Source organism: Pseudophryne corroboree, chromosome 3, assembly GCF_028390025.1.
Source record: "Pseudophryne corroboree isolate aPseCor3 chromosome 3, aPseCor3.hap2, whole genome shotgun sequence".
Lineage (NCBI taxonomy): Eukaryota > Metazoa > Chordata > Amphibia > Anura > Myobatrachidae > Pseudophryne > Pseudophryne corroboree.
In genome coordinates, this window is record NC_086446.1 from 348,792,319 (window position 1) to 348,810,811 (window position 18,493).

The following is an 18,493-nucleotide window of genomic DNA, read 5'->3' on the forward strand; positions in this document are numbered from 1 at the left end:
TTAAGGCCATTCACTGCATGATTGAGGCAATGAAAGAGGTGTTAAATATCTCTGATTTACATCCAGGTACCACAAAAAAGGGTATTATGTTTGGGGAGAAAAAACTACCTGTAGTTTTTCCCCCGTCAGATGAATTAATGAAGTGTGTGAAGAAGCGTGGGCTTCCCCTGATAAGAAATTGGTAATTCCTAAGAAGGTACTAATGGCGTTCCCTTTCCCGCCAGAGGATAGGTTACGTTGGGAAACACCTCCTAGAGTGGATAAAGCGCTCACACGTTTGTCTAAAAAGGTGGCACTACCGTCTCAGGATACGGCCGCCCTTAAGGAACCTGCTGATAGAAAGCAGGAGGCGATCCTGAAGTCTGTATATACACACTCAGGCATTATACTTAGACCAGCGATTGCGTCAGCATGGATGTGCAGTGCTGCCGCTGCGTGGTCGGATAAACTGTCAGAAAATATTGACACACTAGACAGAGACACGATTCTGCTAACAATTGACCATATCAAAGACTCAGTCTTATATATGAGAGATGCACAGAGGGAAGTCTGACGGCTGGCATCTAAAATAAGTGCATTGTCCATCTCTGCTAGGAGATGCTTATGGACTCGCCAGTGGACTGGAGATGCAGATTCCAAAAGGCACATGGAAGTTTTGCCTTATAAGGGGGAGGAATTATTTGGGGATGGTCTCTCCGACCTAGTTTCCACAGCAACGTCTGGGAAGTCAGCATTTTTACCCCATGTCCCCTCACAGCCTAAGAAGGCGCCATTTTATCAGGTTCAGTCCTTTCGGTCCCAGAAAAACAAGCGGGGAAAAGGAGGGTCTTTTCTCTCTAGAGGCAGAGGTAGGGGAAAAAGGCTGCAACAAACAGCAGGTTCACAGGAGCAAAAGTCCTCCCCCGCTTCCTTTTCCAAGTCCGCCGCATGACGGTGGGGCTCCACAGGCGGAGCCAGGTACAGTGGGGGCCCGCCTCATGAATTTCAGCGATCAGTGGGCTCGCTCACAGGTGGATCCCTGGATCCTTCAAATAGTATCTCAGGGGTACAAGCTAGAATTCGAGGCGGCTCCACCCCACCGGTTCCTAAAATCTGCCTTGCCGATTGCTCCCTCAGACAGGGAGGCGGTGCTAGCAGCGATTCACAAGCTGTATTCCCAGCAGGTGATAATCAAGGTACCCCTACTTCAACAAGGCCGGGGTTACTATTCCACACTATTTGTGGTGCCGAAACCGGACGGTTCGGTTAGACCCATTTTAAATTTGAAATCCTTGAACATATACATAAAAAAATTCAAGTTCAAGATGGAATCGCTCAGGGCGGTTATTGCAAGCCTGGAGGAGGGGGATTACATGGTATCCCTGGACATCAAGGATGCTTACCTGCATGTCCCCATTTAACATCCTCACCAGGAGTACCTCAGATTTGTGGTACAGGATTGCCATTACCAATTCCAGACGCTGCCGTTTGGACTCTCCACGGCACCGAGGGTATTTACCAAGGTTATGGCGGAAATTATGATACTCCTTCGGAAAAAAGGGAGTTTTAATTATCCCATACTTGGACGATCTCCTAATAAAGGCACGATCCAAGGAACAGTTGTTAGTGGGAGTAGCACTATCTCAGGAAGTGCTGCGCCAGCACGGCTGGATTCTGAATATCCCAAAGTCACAGCTGGTCCCGACGACACGTCTAATGTTCCTGGGAATGATTCTGGACACAGTCCAGAAAAAAGTGTTTCTCCCGGAGGAGAAAGCCAGGGAGTTGTCTTCTCTAGTCAGAGACCTCCTAAAAAACCCTGTCCCCAAGAACCAGGGTGTCTCTTCTGTGGTGGCTGCAGAGTGCTCATCTTTTGGAGGGCCGCAGATTCGGCATACAGGACTGGGTCCTGGTGACCACGGATGCCAGCCTACGAGGCTGGGGGGCAGTCACAAAGGGAAGAAACTTCCAAGGACTATGGTCAAGTCAGGAGACTTCCCTTCACATAAATATTCTGGAACTAAGGGCCATTTACAATGCCCTAAGTCAAGCAAAATCCCTGCTCCTACACCAGCCGGTGCTGATCCAGTCAGACAACATCACGGCAGTCGCCCATGTGAATCGACAGGGCGGCACAAGAAGCAGGATGGCAATGGCAGAAGCCACAAGGATTCTCCGATGGGCGGAAAATCATGTACTAGCACTGTCAGCAGTGTTCATCCCGGGAGTGGACAACTGGGAAGCAGACTTTCTCAGCAGGCACGACCTCCACCCGGGAGAGTGGGGACTTCATCCAGAAGTATTCCAAATGATTGTAAATCAGTGGGGTCGTCCACTGGTGGGCATGATGGCGTCCCGCCTAAACAAAAAACTAGAGAGGTATTGCGCCAGGTCAAGGGACCCTCAGGCGATAGCTGTGGACGCTCTAGTGACACCGTGGGTGTACCAGTCAGTTTATGTGTTCCCTCCTCTACCTCTCATACCAAAGGTATTGAGAATAATAAGAAAGCGAGGTGTAAACACAATTCTCGTGGTTCCGGATTGGCCAAGAAGAGCGTGGTACCCGGAACTTCAAGAGATGATCTCAGAGGACCCGTGGTCTCTGCCGCTCAGACAAGACCTGCTACAGCAGGGGCCCTGTCTGTTCCAAGACTTACCGCGGCTGCGTTTGACGGCATGGCGGTTGAACGCCGGATCCTGAAGGAAAAGGGCATTCCGGAGGAAGTCATTCCTACGCTTATTAAAGCTAGAAAAGAGGTTACAGCAAATCATTATCACCGCATATGGCGGAAGTATGTTGCATGGTGTGAGGCCGAAAAGGCCCCAACAGAGGAATTTCAACTAGGTCGATTTCTGTATTTCCTGCAAGCAGGAGTTAATATGGGCCTAAAACTAGGCTCCATTAAAGTACAGATCTCTGCTCTGTCGATTTTCTTTCAAAAAGAACTAGCTTCAGTACCTGAAGTTCAGACATTTGTGAAAGGAGTGCTGCATATTCAGCCCCCATTTGTGCCTCCTGTGGCACCTTGGGATCTCAACGTGATGTTGAGTTTCTTAAAATCACATTGGTTTGAGCCACTAAAAACCGTGGATCTGAAATATCTCACGTGGAAAGTGGTCATGTTATTGGCTTTGGCTTCAGCCAGGCATGTGTCAGAATTGGCGGCTTTATCATGTAAAAGCCCTTATCTGATTTTCCATATGGATAGGGCAGAATTGAGGACTCGTCCCCAATTTCTCCCAAAGGTGGTGTCAGCGTTTCACCTGAACCAGCCTATTGTGGTGCCTGCGGCTACTAGGGACTTGGAGGACTCCAAGTTGCTAGACGTTGTCAGGGCCCTGAAAAATAAGAATTTACTTACCGATAATTCTATTTCTCCTAGTCCGTAGTGGATGCTGGGGACTCCGTCAGGACCATGGGGAATAGCGGCTCCGCAGGAGACAGGGCACAAAAGTAAAAGCTTTAGGATCAGGTGGTGTGCACTGGCTCCTCCCCCCATGACCCTCCTCCAAGCCTCAGTTAGGATACTGTGCCCGGACGAGCGTACACAATAAGGAAGGATTTTGAATCCCGGGTAAGACTCATACCAGCCACACCAATCACACTGTACAACCTGTGATCTGAACCCAGTTAACAGCATGATAACAGCGGAGCCTCTGAAAAGATGGCTCACAACAATAATAACCCGATTTTTGTAACAATAACTATGTACAAGTATTGCAGACAATCCGCACTTGGGATGGGCGCCCAGCATCCACTACGGACTACGAGAAATAGAATTATCGGTAAGTAAATTCTTATTTTCTCTGACGTCCTAAGTGGATGCTGGGGACTCCGTCAGGACCATGGGGATTATACCAAAGCTCCCAAACAGGCGGGAGAGTGCGGATGACTCTGCAGCACCGAATGAGAGAACTCCAGGTCCTCCTCAGCCAGGGTATCAAATTTGTAGAATTTTTCAAACGTGTTTGCCCCTGACCAAGTAGCAGCTCGGCAAAGTTGTAAAGCCGAGACCCCTCAGGCAGCCGCCCAAGATGAGCCCACCTTCCTTGTGGAATGGGCATTTACATATTTTGGCTGTGGCAGGCCTGCCACAGAATGTGCAAGCTGAATTGTACTACACATCCAACTAGCAATCGTCTGCTTAGAAGCAAGAGCACCCAGTTTGTTGGGTGCATACAGGATAACAGCAAGTCAGTTTTCCTGACTCCAGCCGTCCTGGAAACCTATATTTTCAGGGCCCTGACAACATCTAGCAACTTGGAGTCCTCCAAGTCCCTAGTAGCCGCAGGTACCACAATAAGCTGGTTCAGGTGAAACGCTGACACCACCTTAGGGAGAAACTGGGGACGAGTCCGCAGCTCTGCCCTGTCCGAATGGACAATCAGATATGGGCTTTTGTGAGACAAAGCCGCCAATTCTGACACTCGCCTGGCCGAGGCCAGGGCCAACAGCATGGTCACTTTCCATGTGAGATATTTCAAATCCACAGATTTGAGCGGTTTAAACCAATGTGATTTGAGGAATCCCAGAACTACGTTGAGATCCCACAGTGCCACTGGAGGCACAAAAGGGGGTTGTATATGCAGTACTCCCTTGACAAACTTCTGGACTTCAGGAACTGAAGCCAATTCTTTCTGGAAGAAAATCGACAGGGCCGAAATTTGAACCTTAATGGACCCCAATTTGAGGCCCATAGACACTCCTGTTTGTAGGAAATGCAGGAATCGACCGAGTTGAAATTCCTCCGTGGGGGCCTTCCTGGCCTCACACCATGCAACATATTTTCGCCAAATGCGGTGATAATGTTGTGCGGTCACCTCCTTCCTGGCTCTGACCAGGGTAGGGATGACCTCTTCCGGAATGCCTTTTTCCCTTAGGATCCGGCGTTCAACCGCCATGCCGTCAAACGCAGCCGCGGTAAGTCTTGGAACAGACATGAGCCTTGCTGAAGCAAGTCCCTTCTTAGTATCTCTTGAAGTTCCGGGTACCAAGTACTTCTTGGCCAATCCGGAGCCACGAGTATAGTTCTTACTCCTCTCCGTCTTATAATTCTCAGTACCTTGGGTATGAGAGGCAGAGGAGGGAACACATACACCGACTGGTACGCCCACGGTGTTACCAGAGCGTCCCAGCTATTGCCTGAGGGTCTCTTGACCTGGCGCAATACCTGTCCAGTTTTTTGTTCAGACGGGACGCCATCATGTCCACCTTTGGTCTTTCCCAACGGTTCACAATCATGTGGAAGACTTCCAGATGAAGTCCCCACTCTCCCGGGTGGAGGTCGTTCCTGCTGAGGAAGTCTGCTTCCCAGTTGTCCACTCTCGGAATGAACACCGCTGACAGTGTTATCACATGATTTTTCGCCCAGCGAAGAATCCTTGCTGCCATTGCCCTCCTGCTTCTTGTGCCGCCCTGTCTGTTTACGTGGGCGACTGCCGTGATATTGTCCGACTGGATCAGCACCGGTTGACTTTGAAGCAGAGGTCTTCCTAGGCTCAGAGCATTGTAAATTGCCCTTAGCTCCAGTATATTTATGTGGAGAGAAGTCTCCAGACTTGACCACACTCCTTGGAAATTTCTTCCCTGTGTGACTGCTCCCCAGCCTCTCATGCTGGCATCCGTGGTCACCAGAACCCAGTCCTGAATGCCGAATGTGCTGCCCTCTAGTAGATGAGCACTCTGCAGCCACCACAGAAGAGACACCCTTGTCCTTGGAGACAGGATTATCCGCTGATGCATCTGAAGATGCGATCCGGACCATTCGTCCAGCAGATCCCACTGAAAAATTCTTGCGTGAAATCTGCCGAATGGAATCGCTTCGTAAGAAGCCACCATTTTTCCCAGGACTCTTGTGCATTGATGCACTGACACTTGGCCTGGTTTTAGGAGGTTTCTGACTAGCTCGGATAACTCCCTGGCTTTCTCCTCCGGGAGAAACACCTTTTTCTGGACTGTGTCCAGAATCATCCCTAGGAACAGCAGACGTGTCGTCGGACACAGCTGCGATTTTGGAATATTTAGAATCCACCCGTGCTGTCGTAGAACTACTTGAGATAGTGCTACTCCGACCTCCAACTGTTCTCTGGACCTTGCCCTTATCAGGAGATCGTCCAAGTAAGGGATAATTAAGACGCCTTTTCTTTGAAGAAGAATCATCATTTCGGCCATTACCTTGGTAAAGACCCGGGGTGCCGTGGACAATCCAAACGGCAGCGTCTGAAACTGATAGTGACAGTTCTGTACCACGAACCTGAGGTACCCTTGGTGAGAAGGGCAAATTGGGACAGAGGAGGGAATACATAAACCGACTGGTACACCCACGGTGTCACTAGAGCGTCCACAGCTATTGCCTGAGGGTCCCTTGACCTGGCGCAATATCTAGTTTTTTTGTATAGGCAGGACGCCATCATGTCCACCTGTGGCCTTTCCCAATGGTTTACCAACAGTTGGAAGACTTCTGGATGAAGTCCCCACTCTCCCGGGTGTAGGTCGTGTCTGCTGAGGAAGTCTGCTTCCCAGTTGTCCACTCCCGGAATGAACACTGCTGACAGTGCTAAGACGTGATTTTCCGCCCATCGGAGAATCCTTGTGGCTTCTGCCATCGCCATCCTGCTTCTTGTGCCGCCCTGTCGGTTTACATGGGCGACTGCCGTGATGTTGTCTGATTGGATCAGTACCGGCTGGTTTTGAAGCAGAGGTCTTGCCAGACTTAGGGCATTGTAAATGGCCCTCAGTTCCAGAATATTTATGTGTAGGGACGACTCCTGACTTGACCAAAGTCCTTGGAAATTTCTTCCCTGTGTGACTGCCCCCCAGCCTCGAAGGCTGGCATCCGTGGTTACCAGGACCCAGTCCTGTATGCCGAATCTGCGGCCCTCTTGAAGATGAGCACTCTGCAGCCACCACAGTAGAGATAACCCTGTCTCCAAGGACCAGGGTATCAGCCGATGCATCTGAAGATGCGATCCCGACCACTTGTCCAAGAGGTCCCACTGAAAGGTTCTTGCATGGAACCTGCCGAATGGAATTTTGCTTCGTAAGAAGCTACCATTTTTCCCAGGACTCGTGTGCAGTGATGCACCGATACCTGTTTTGGTTTCAGGAGGTCTCTGACTAGAGATGACAGCTCCTTGGCTTTCTCCTGCGGGAGAAACACTTTTTTCTGTTCTGTGTCCAGAACCATCCCCAGGAACAGTAGGCGTGTGGTAGGAACCAGCTGTGACTTTGGAATGTATAGAATCCATCCGTGCTGTTGTAGCACTTCCCGAGATAGTGCTACTCCGACCAACAACTGCTCCTTGGACCTCGCCTTTATAAGGAGATCGTCCAAGTACGGGATAATTAAAACTCCCTTTTTTCGAAGGAGTATCATCATTTCTGCCATTACCTTGGTAAAGACCCTCGGTGCCGTGGACAGTCCAAACGGCAGTGTTTGGAATTGGTAATGGCAATCCTGTACCACAAATCTGAGGTACTCCTGGTGAGGATGGTAAATGGGGACATGTAGGTAAGCATCCTTGATGTCCAGGGACACCATATAGTCCCCTTCTTCCTGGTTCGCTATCACTGCTCTGAGTGACTCCATCTTGATTTGAACCTTTGTATGTAAGTGTTCAAAGATTTCAGATTTAGAATAGGGCTCACCGAGCCGTCTGGCTTCAGTACCACAATATAGTGTGGAATAATACCCCTTTCCTTGTTGTAGGAGGGGTACTTTGATTATCACCTGCTGGGAATACAGCTTGTGAATTGTTTCCAATACTGCCTCCCTGTCGGAGGGAGACGTTGGTAAAGCAGACTTCAGGAACCTGCGAGGGGGAGAAGTCTCGAATTTCCAATCTGTACCCCTGGGATACTACTTGTAGGATCCAGGGGTCCACTTGCGAGTGAGCCCACTGCGCGCTGAAACTCTTGAGACGACCCCCCACCGCACCTGAGTCCGCTTGTACGGCCCCAGCGTCATGCTGAGGACTTGGCAGAAGCGGTGGAGGGCTTCTGTTCCTGGGAAGGGGCTGCCTGCTGCAGTCTTCTTCCCTTTCCTCTACCCCTGGGCAGATATGACTGGCCTTTTGCCCGCTTGCCCTTATGGGGACGAAAGGACTGAGGCTGAAAAGACGGTGTCTTTTTCTGCTGAGATGTGACTTGGGGTAAAAAAGGTGGATTTTCCAGCTGTTGCCGTGGCCACCAGGTCCGATGGACCGACCCCAAATAACTCCTCCCCTTTATACGGCAATACTTCCATGTGCCGTTTGGAATCTGCATCACCTGACCACTGTCGTGTCCATAAACATCTTCTGGCAGATATGGACATCGCACTTACTCTTGATGCCAGAGTGCAAATATCCCTCTGTGCATCTCGCATATATAGAAATGCATCCTTTAAATGCTCTATAGTCAATAAAATACTGTCCCTGTCAAGGGTATCAATATTTTCAGTCAGGGAATCCGACCAAGCCACCCCAGCGCTGCACATCCAGGCTGAGGCGATCGCTGGTCGCAGTATAACACCAGTATGTGTGTATATACTTTTTAGGATATTTTCCAGCCTCCTATCAGCTGGCTCCTTGAGGGCGGCCGTATCTGGAGACGGTAACGCCACTTGTTTTGATAAGCGTGTGAGCGCCTTATCCACCCTAAGGGGTGTTTCCCAACGCGCCCTAACTTCTGGCGGGAAAGGGTATAACGCCAATAATTTTCTATCGGGGGAAACCCACGCATCATCACACACTTCATTTAATTTATCTGATTCAGGAAAAACTACAGGTAGTTTTTTCACACCCCACATAATACCCTTTTTTGTGGTACTTGTAGTATCAGAAATATGTAACACCTCCTTCATTGCCCTTAACATGTAACGTGTGGCCCTAATGGAAAATACGTTTGTTTCTTCACCGTCGACACTGGAGTCAGTGTCCGTGTCTGTGTCTGTGTCGACCGACTGAGGTAAATGGGCGTTTTAAAGCCCCTGACGGTGTTTGAGACGCCTGGACAGGTACTAATTGGTTTGCCGGCCGTCTCATGTCGTCAACCGACCTTGCAGCGTGTTGACATTATCACGTAATTCCCTAAATAAGCCATCCATTCCGGTGTCGACTCCCTAGAGAGTGACATCACCATTACAGGCAATTGCTCCGCCTCCTCACCAACATCGTCCTCATACATGTCGACACACACGTACCGACACACAGCACACACACAGGGAATGCTCTGATAGAGGACAGGACCCCACTTGCCCTTTGGGGAGACAGAGGGAGAGTTTGCCAGCACACACCAAAACGCTATAATTATACAGGGACAACCTTATATAAGTGTTTTCCCTTATAGCATCTTAATATATAATAATATCGCCAAATAAGTGCCCCCCCTCTCTGTTTTAACCCTGTTTCTGTAGTGCAGTGCAGGGGAGAGCCTGGGAGCCTTCCTAGCAGCGGAGCTGTGTAGGAAAATGGCGCTGTGTGCTGAGGAGAATAGGCCCCGCCCCCTTTTCGGCGGGCTTCTTCTCCCGTTTTTCTGACAACCTGGCAGGGGTTAAATACATCCATATAGCCCCAGAGGCTATATGTGATGTATTTTTAGCCAGCATAGGTACTTTCATTGCTGCCCAGGGCGCCCCCCCCAGCGCCCTGCACCCTCAGTGACCGTTGGTGTGAAGTGTGCTGAGAGCAATGGCGCACAGCTGCCGTGCTGTGCGCTACCTTAAGAAGACTGGGAAGTCTTCAGCCGCCGATTTCTGGACCTCTTCTCTCTTCAGCATCTGCAAGGGGGTCGGCGGCGCGGCTCCGGTGACCCATCCAGGCTGTACCTGTGATCGTCCCTCTGGAGCTAGTGTCCAGTAGCCTAAGAAGCCAATCCATCCTGCACGCAGGTGAGTTCACTTCTTCTCCCCTAAGTCCCTCGTTGCAGTGAGCCTGTTGTCAGCAGGACTCACTGAAAATAAAAAACCTAACAAAACTTTTACTCTAAGCAGCTCTTTAGGAGAGCCACCTAGATTGCACCCTTCTCGGCCGGGCACAAAAACCTAACTGAGGCTTGGAGGAGGGTCATGGGGGGAGGAGCCAGTGCACACCACCTGATCCTAAAGCTTTTACTTTTGTGCCCTGTCTCCTGCGGAGCCGCTATTCCCCATGGTCCTGACGGAGTCCCCAGCATCCACTTAGGACGTCAGAGAAAATAAGATTTTACTCACCGGTAAATCTATTTCTCGTAGTCCGTAGTGGATGCTGGGAACTCCGTAAGGACCATGGGGAATAGACGGGCTCCGCAGGAGACTGGGCACTCTAAAAGAAAGATTAGGTACTATCTGGTGTGCACTGGCTCCTCCCACTATGACCCTCCTCCAGACCTCAGTTAGGATACTGTGCCCGGAAGAGCTGACACAATAAGGAAGGATTTTGAATCCCGGGTAAGACTCATACCAGCCACACCAATCACACCGTATAACTCGTGATACTACACCCAGTTAACAGTATGAAATATAACTGAGCCTCTCAACAGATGGCTCAACAATAACCCTTAGTTAGGCAATAACTACATACAAGTATTGCAGACAATCCGCACTTGGGATGGGCGCCCAGCATCCACTACGGACTACGAGAAATAGATTTACCGGTGAGTAAAATCTTATTTTCTCTAACGTCCTAGTGGATGCTGGGAACTCCGAAAGGACCATGGAGATTATACCAAAGCTCCCAAACGGGCGGGAGAGTGCGGATGACTCTGCAGCACTGAATGAGAGAACTCCAGGTCCTCCTCAGCCAGGGTATCAATTTTGTAGAATTTAGCAAACGTGTTTGCCCCTGACCAAGTTGCAGCTCGGCAAAATTGTAAAGCCGAGACCCCTCGGGCAGCCGCCCAAGATGAGCCCACTTTCCTCGTGGAATGGGCTTTTACTGATTTAGGATGCGGCAATCCAGCCGCAGAATGCTCCAGCTGAATTGTGCTACAAATTCAGCGAGCAATATTCTGCTTAGAAGCAGGAGCACCTATTTTGTTGGGTGCCTACAGGATAAAAAGCGAGTCAGTTTTCCTGACTCCAGCCGTCCTGGAAATATAAATTTTTAAGGCCCTGACTACGTCCAGTAACTTGGAATCTTCCAAGTCCCTAGTAGCCGCAGGCACTACAATAGGTTGGTTCAAGTGAAAAGCTGATACCACCTTAGGGAGAAACTGGGGACGAGTCCTCAATTCTGCCCTATCCATATGGAAAATCAGATAAGGGCTTTTACATGACAAAGCCACCAATTCTGACACACGCCTGGCCGAAGCCAAGGCCAATAACATGACCACTTTCCACGCAAGATATTTCAAATCCACAGTTTTAAGTGGCTCAAACCAATGTGATTTTAAGAAACTCAACACCACGTTGAAATCCCAAGGTGCCACAGGAGGCACAAAAGGGGGCTGAATATGTAGCACTCCCTTTACAAATGTCTGAACTCCAGGCAGTGAAGCCAGTTCTTTCTGGAAGAAAATCGACAGAGCCGAAATCTGGACCTTAATGGAACCCAATTTTAGGCCCATAGTCACCCCTGACTGTAGGAAGTGCAGAAAACGACCCAGCTGAAATTCCTCTGTTGGGGCCTTCCTGGCCTCACACCACGCAACATATTTTCGCCAAATACGGTGATAATGGTTTGCGGTTACTTCTTTCCTGGCTTTTATCAGCGTAGGAATGACTTCTTCCGGAATGCCCTTTTCCTTTAGGATCCGGAATTCAACCGCCATGCCGTCAAACGCAGCCACGGTAAGTCTTGGAACAGACAGGGCCCCTGCTGTAGCAGATCCTGTCTGAGCGGTAGAGGCCATGGGTCCTCTGATATCATTTCTTGAAGTTCTGGGTACCAAGCTCTTCTTGGCCCATCCGGAACCACGAGTATCGTTCTTACTCCTCCTTTTCTTATTATTCTCAGTACCTTTGGTATGAGAGGCAGAGGAGGGAATACATAAACCGAGTGGTACACCCACGGTGTCACTAGAGCGTCCACAGCTATTGCCTGAGGGTCCCTTGACCTGGCGCAATATCTAGTTTTTTGTTTAGGCAGGACGCCATCATGTCCACCTGTGGCCTTTCCCAATGGTTTACCAACAGTTGGAAGACTTCTGGATGAAGTCCCCACTCTCCCGGGTGTAGGTCGTGTCTGCTGAGGAAGTCTGCTTCCCAGTTGTCCACTCCCGGAATGAACACTGCTGACAGTGCTAAGACGTGATTTTCCGCTCATCGGAGAATCCTTGTGGCTTCTGCCATCGCCATCCTGCTTCTTGTGCCGCCCTGTCGGTTTACATGGGCGACTGCCGTGATGTTGTCTGATTGGATCAGTACCGGCTGGTTTTGAAGCAGAGGCCTTGCCAGACTTAGGGCATTGTAAATGGCCCTCAGTTCCAGAATATTTATGTGTAGGGACGACTCCTGACTTGACCAAAGTCCTTGGAAATTTCTTCCCTGTGTGACTGCCCCCCAGCCTCGAAGGCTGGCATCCGTGGTTACCAGGACCCAGTCCTGTATGCCGAATCTGCGGCCCTCTTGAAGATGAGCACTCTGCAGCCACCACAGTAGAGATAACCCTGTCTCCAAGGACCAGGGTATCAGCCGATGCATCTGAAGATGCGATCCCGACCACTTGTCCAAGAGGTCCCACTGAAAGGTTCTTGCATGGAACCTGCCGAATGGAATTTTGCTTCGTAAGAAGCTACCATTTTTCCCAGGACTCGTGTGCAGTGATGCACCGATACCTGTTTTGGTTTCAGGAGGTCTCTGACTAGAGATGACAGCTCCTTGGCTTTCTCCTGCGGGAGAAACACTTTTTTCTGTTCTGTGTCCAGAACCATCCCCAGGAACAGTAGGCGTGTGGTAGGAACCAGCTGTGACTTTGGAATGTATAGAATCCATCCGTGCTGTTGTAGCACTTCCCGAGATAGTGCTACTCCGACCAACAACTGCTCCTTGGACCTCGCCTTTATAAGGAGATCGTCCAAGTACGGGATAATTAAAACTCCCTTTTTTCGAAGGAGTATCATCATTTCTGCCATTACCTTGGTAAAGACCCTCGGTGCCGTGGACAGTCCAAACGGCAGTGTTTGGAATTGGTAATGGCAATCCTGTACCACAAATCTGAGGTACTCCTGGTGAGGATGGTAAATGGGGACATGTAGGTAAGCATCCTTGATGTCCAGGGATACCATGTAATCCCCCTCCTCCAGGCTTGCAATAACCGCCCTGAGCGATTCCATCTTGAACTTGAATTTCTTTATGTATGTGTTCAAGGATTTCAAATTTAAAATGGGTCTCACCGAACCGTCCGGTTTCGGTACCACAAACAGTGTGGAATAGTAACCCATTCCTTGTTGAAGTAGGGGCACCTTGACTATCACCTGCTGGGAATACAGCTTGTGAATTGCCTCTAGCACAGCCTCCCTGCCTGAGGGAGTTGTCGGCAAGGCAGATTTGAGGAAACGGCGGGGGGGAGACGCCTCGAATTCCAGCTTGTACCCCTGAGATACTACTTGAAGGATCCAGGGATCCACCTGTGAGCGAGCCCACTGATCGCTGAAATTTTTGAGGCGGCCCCCCACCATACCTGGCTACGCCTGTGGAGCCCCCGCATCATGCGGTGGACTCAGAGGAAGCGGGGGAAGAATTTTGATTCTGGGAACTGGCTGACTGGTGCAGCTTTTTCCCTCTTCCCTCGTCTCTGTGCAGAAAGGAAGCGTCTTTGACCCGCTTGCTTTTCTGAAGCCGAAAGGACTGTACCTGATAATACAGTGCTTTCTTAGGCTGTGAGGAAACCTGGGGTAAATTTTTTTTTTTTTTCCAGCTGTTGCTGTGGATACGAGGTCCCAGAGACCATCCCCAAACAATTCCTCACCCTTATAAGGCTCTATGTGCCTTTTAAAGTCAGCATTACCTGTCCAGTGTCGGGTCTCTAATACCCTCCTGACAGAATGGACATTGCATTAATTCTGGATGCCAGCCGGCAAAATATCCCTCTGTGCATCCCTCATATATAAGACGACGTCTTATGTTCGCAAAATAGTATCCCTGTTTGACAGGGTTACAGACCACACTGCAGCAGCACTATCTGCAGGTCTCAGTCTAGTACCTGAGTGTGTAAATACAGACTTCAGGATAGCCTCCTGCTTTTTATCAGCAGGTACCTTCAAAGTGGCCGTATCCTAAGACGGCAGTGCCACCTTTTTTGACAAACGTGTGAGCGCCTTATCCACCCTAGGGGATATCTCCCAGCGTAATTTATCCTCTGGCGGGAAAGGGTACGCCATCAGTAACTTTTTAGAAATTACCAGTGTCTTATCGGGGGAACCCGCTCTTTTTCACACTTCATTCACTCATTTGATGGGGGAACAAAACACTGCCTGCTTTTTCTCCCCAAACATAAAACCCTTTTTTAGTGGTACTTGGGTTAATGTCAGAAATGTGAAACACATTTTTTATTGCCGGGATCATGTAACGGATGTTCCGATTGGATTGTGTATATGTCTCAACCTCGTCGACACTGGAGTCAGACTCCGTGTCGACATCTGTGTCTGCCATCTGAGGGAGCGGGCGTTTTTGAGCCCGATGGCCTTTGAGACGTCTGGGCAGGCGCGGGCTGAGAAGCCGGCTGTCCCATAGCTGTTACGTCATCCAGCCTTTTATGTAAGGAGTTGACACTGTCGGTTTATACCTTCCACCTATCCATCCACTCTGGTGTCGGCCCCACAGGGGGCGACATCACATTTATCGGCATCTGCTCTGCCATCACATAAGCCTCCTCATCAAACGTGTCGACACAGCCGTACCGACACACCGCACACACACACAGGGAATGCTCAGACTGAGGACAGGACCCCACACAGCCCTTTGGGGAGACAGAGAGAGAGTATGCCAGCACACACCAGAGCGCTATATAATTTTGGGATTAACACTATATTGAGTGAATTTTTCCCAATAGCTGCTTGTATATACAATATTGCGCCTAAATTTTGTGCCCCCCCTCTCTTTTTAACCCTTTGAGCCTGCAAACTACAGGGGAGAGCCTGGGGAGCTGTCTTCCAGCTGCACTGTGAAGAGAAAATGGCTCCAGTGTGCTGAGGGAGAAGCCCCGCCCCTTTTTCAACTGACTTTCTCCCGCTTTTTCTGGAATACTGGCAGGGGTAATTTTACATCTATATAGCCTCTAGGACTATATATGATGTAGATTTGCCAGCCAAGGTGTCATATATTGCCCTCAGGGCGCCCCCCCCCAGCGCCCTGCACCCTCAGTGACCGGAGTGTGAAGTGTGCATGAGGAGCAATGGCGCACAGCTGCAGTGCTGTGCACTACCTTGGTGAAGACTGATGTCTTCTGCCGCCGATTTTCCGGACCTCTTCTTGCTTCTGGCTCTGTAAGGGGGACGGCGGCGCGGCTCCGGGAACGAACACCAAGGCCAGTTCCATGCGGTCGATCCCTCTGGAGCTAATGGTGTCCAGTAGCCTAAGAAGCCCAAGCTAGCTGCAAACAGGTAGGTTCGCTTCTTCTCCCCTTAGTCCCTCGATGCAGTGAGCCTGTTGCCAGCAGGTCTCACTGTAAAATAAAAAACCTAAAATAAACTTTCTTTCTAGGAGCTCAGGAGAGCCCCTAGTGTGCATCCAGCTCAGCCGGGCACAGAAATCCAACTGAGGTCTGGAGGAGGGTCATAGTGGGAGGAGCCAGTGCACACCAGATAGTACCTAATCTTTCTTTTAGAGTGCCCAGTCTCCTGCGGAGCCCGTCTATTCCCCATGGTCCTTACGGAGTTCCCAGCATCCACTAGGACGTCAGAGAAATATATGTTTCCAGGACGGCTGGAGTCAGAAAATCTGACTCGCTGTTTATCCTGTATGCACCCAACAAGCTGGGTGCTCCTGCTTCTAAGCAGACTATTGCTCGCTGGATTTGTAGTACAATTCAGCTTGCTCATTCTGTGGCAGGCCTGCCACAGCCAAAATCTGTAAATGCCCATTCCACTAGGAAGGTGGGCTCATCTTGGGCGGCTGCCCGAGGGGTCTCGGCTTTACAACTTTGCCGAGCAGCTACTTGGTCAGGGGCAAACACGTTTGCAAAATTCTACAAATTTGATACCCTGGCTGAGGAGGACCTGGAGTTCTCTCATTCAGTGCTGCAGAGTCATCCGCACTCTCCCGCCCGTTTGGGAGCTTTGGTATAATCTCCATGGTCCTTTCGGAGTTCCCAGCATCCACTAGGACGTTAGAGAAAATAAGAATTTACTCACCGGTAATTCTATTTCTCGTAGTCCGTAGTGGATGCTGGGCGCCCATCCCAAGTGCAGTTTATCTGCAATACTTGTACATAGTTATTGTTAACTAAATCGGGTTATTGTTGAGCCATCTAATGAGAGGCTCAGTTGTTTCATACTGTTAACTGGGATTCATATCACGAGTTGTACGGTGTGATTGGTGTGGCTGGTATGAGTCTTACCCGGGATTCAAAATCCTTCCTTATTGTGTACGCTCGTCCGGGCACAGTGTCCTAACTGAGGCTTGGAGGAGGGTCATAGTGGGAGGAGCCAGTGCACACCAGGTAGTCCTAAATCTTTCTAGAGTGCCCAGCCTCCTTCGGAGCCCGCTATTCCCCATGGTCCTTTCGGAGTTCCCAGCATCCACTACGGACTACGAGAAATAGAATTACCGGTGAGTAAATTCTTATTTATACAAACATTCGTGCACTGTTGGGGCCCATGGTTTCCGAGTTGTTACATGCTACAGTTATACTGCCTCAGTTATAGAATATATCCACCTTGGACTGCTTCCTTTACTTTACTCAGCGATGACACTGTTATTATAACTCACGTTTCCTCTTAACCTCCAGTTAGGGTTAATTTTCCACTCTGACTGGTCGGGCTGGTTATTACTGACTTTCCTCTCTGATGGTAAATGGTCACCAGCTGGCTATATCAAAGCATATACACATCCTATTGTCCCTGACAGATATCCGGATTTAGTATCATCAGTTTCTCTGTGTCGTGAGGCTTTACTAGTAAAGTCTATCATTACTCTCAGGCGCTTCTATCTTTTTGTTATGCTGGTAGATAAGGGAAACGGTATGACTTCAGTTCGCTAAATAGTTACTTCTCTTTCAGTCTATAACTGCCCCTCCTTCAGGAATGTCTCTATTTCAATAGCTATCCCGATATGGGTGCTTCCTTTCGCATCTTTCTACTTTAACAGGCTCTATAGTTCTGGGCTTTCAGTCTATATGTGACAATAGTGCACCTGTAGCATCTCTGGGTATGTAGTATATAATCGGCCACAGTCTATATAGTAATGTGTAGTCTATAACTGGCCACAGTCCATATAATACTGAAGAATGTTTATGGTGACTCTAAAATTAAAGTTCATTTGAAAAGATTTATAATATATACAGTTAATGCAGTGAGGATTCAAGCATTTGGCACTTTAGTACTGAAGGAGTTAACTTGTCAGGGGGAGGCGACACAACGGATAGTTGCTCACCTCTGGTAGCTCCCCCGACTCCTCCTGTTCCTCTTGTTCCTCTATGCTCTGCCTCTCCACCCCCTCTGATTATTGTAAGACAGATAGTGCAGGTACCTCTTATTGTAGTTCTTGTACTAATCAGTGAGTCCTCAGCACTGACAGGATCTCACTCCTCACCGTTCTCCCTCTTACTCTGGTTGCCTGCGCCTCTACTGCACAGCTCTCTGGCTCTCCAACCTCGCCGTCACCGGGACTGCCTCTCCGCCAGGGGCTATTTGTCTGCCTGCAGCTTTCTCCAGCCTCACTTTCACCGAGACTACCTCTCTGCCAGCGTCTCCGTACCCCACTCTCTGCTCTGTCACTGGAGCTGCCCGCCGGGATGCTGCGTCTCTCACAGGTACCGTTTGTGGGGGACTAACTGTCACAGCATGCGCAGGGGCCCCTTTCCCTTCACTCCTCATGCTCTCCCCAACGATCTCCTGGCCTCATGGCAATCTAGAAACTTCTCCCCACATACTGCAGTACATGAGGTTAACTCCTTCACCTCATGCCCTATGTAATATGACAGACTACATATGCATATGTATACACAATATATTACAATATATATATATTAAAATTACCAGTAGGGCTACATTATATTTAATGAATAGACATTTAACTGCCTTACAGTATAAATGAATAAAAGACGTGAAATGTTTCTGAAATGTGTGTGTCTGTCATTGAGGTGGGGATGTGCCGCTGTCAGTGAGTAATGTCTCTGTATCTGATGCTGCTGTTTACAGATGGTCATGTGCAGGGGCGGATTGGGAACAAAAAGCGGCCCTGGAAAAATTTGTACTAGTGGCCCCACATGGGTAAGGTCTAGCCATGAGCCATGGCAGCATCACCCTCCCCCCAAGACTTTCCAGATAGTGGGCATGTCCAGCATCAAGGGGGAAGTTAAAAAGAAATCAAATTAAATATTATGAGCACATTATATGATACACTTTCAGAATTTAGGAAACTATATCATTCTTTAGAAAGATATATTTTCTTGCTTA

At 49.3% G+C, this 18,493-nt stretch overlaps 1 long non-coding RNA gene across 1 annotated transcript in view; it reads right to left on the minus strand.

Moving 5' to 3' along the window:
• The window catches only part of LOC135055538 (uncharacterized), a 41,079-nt gene extending 23,073 nt beyond the window's left edge, over window positions 1–18,006 (minus strand). The window contains exon 1 of the long non-coding RNA XR_010243770.1: window positions 17,469–18,006. This is a non-coding gene — a long non-coding RNA (uncharacterized LOC135055538). The remainder of the gene's footprint in view (window positions 1–17,468) is intronic.
• Window positions 18,007–18,493: the final 487 nt, after the last annotated feature.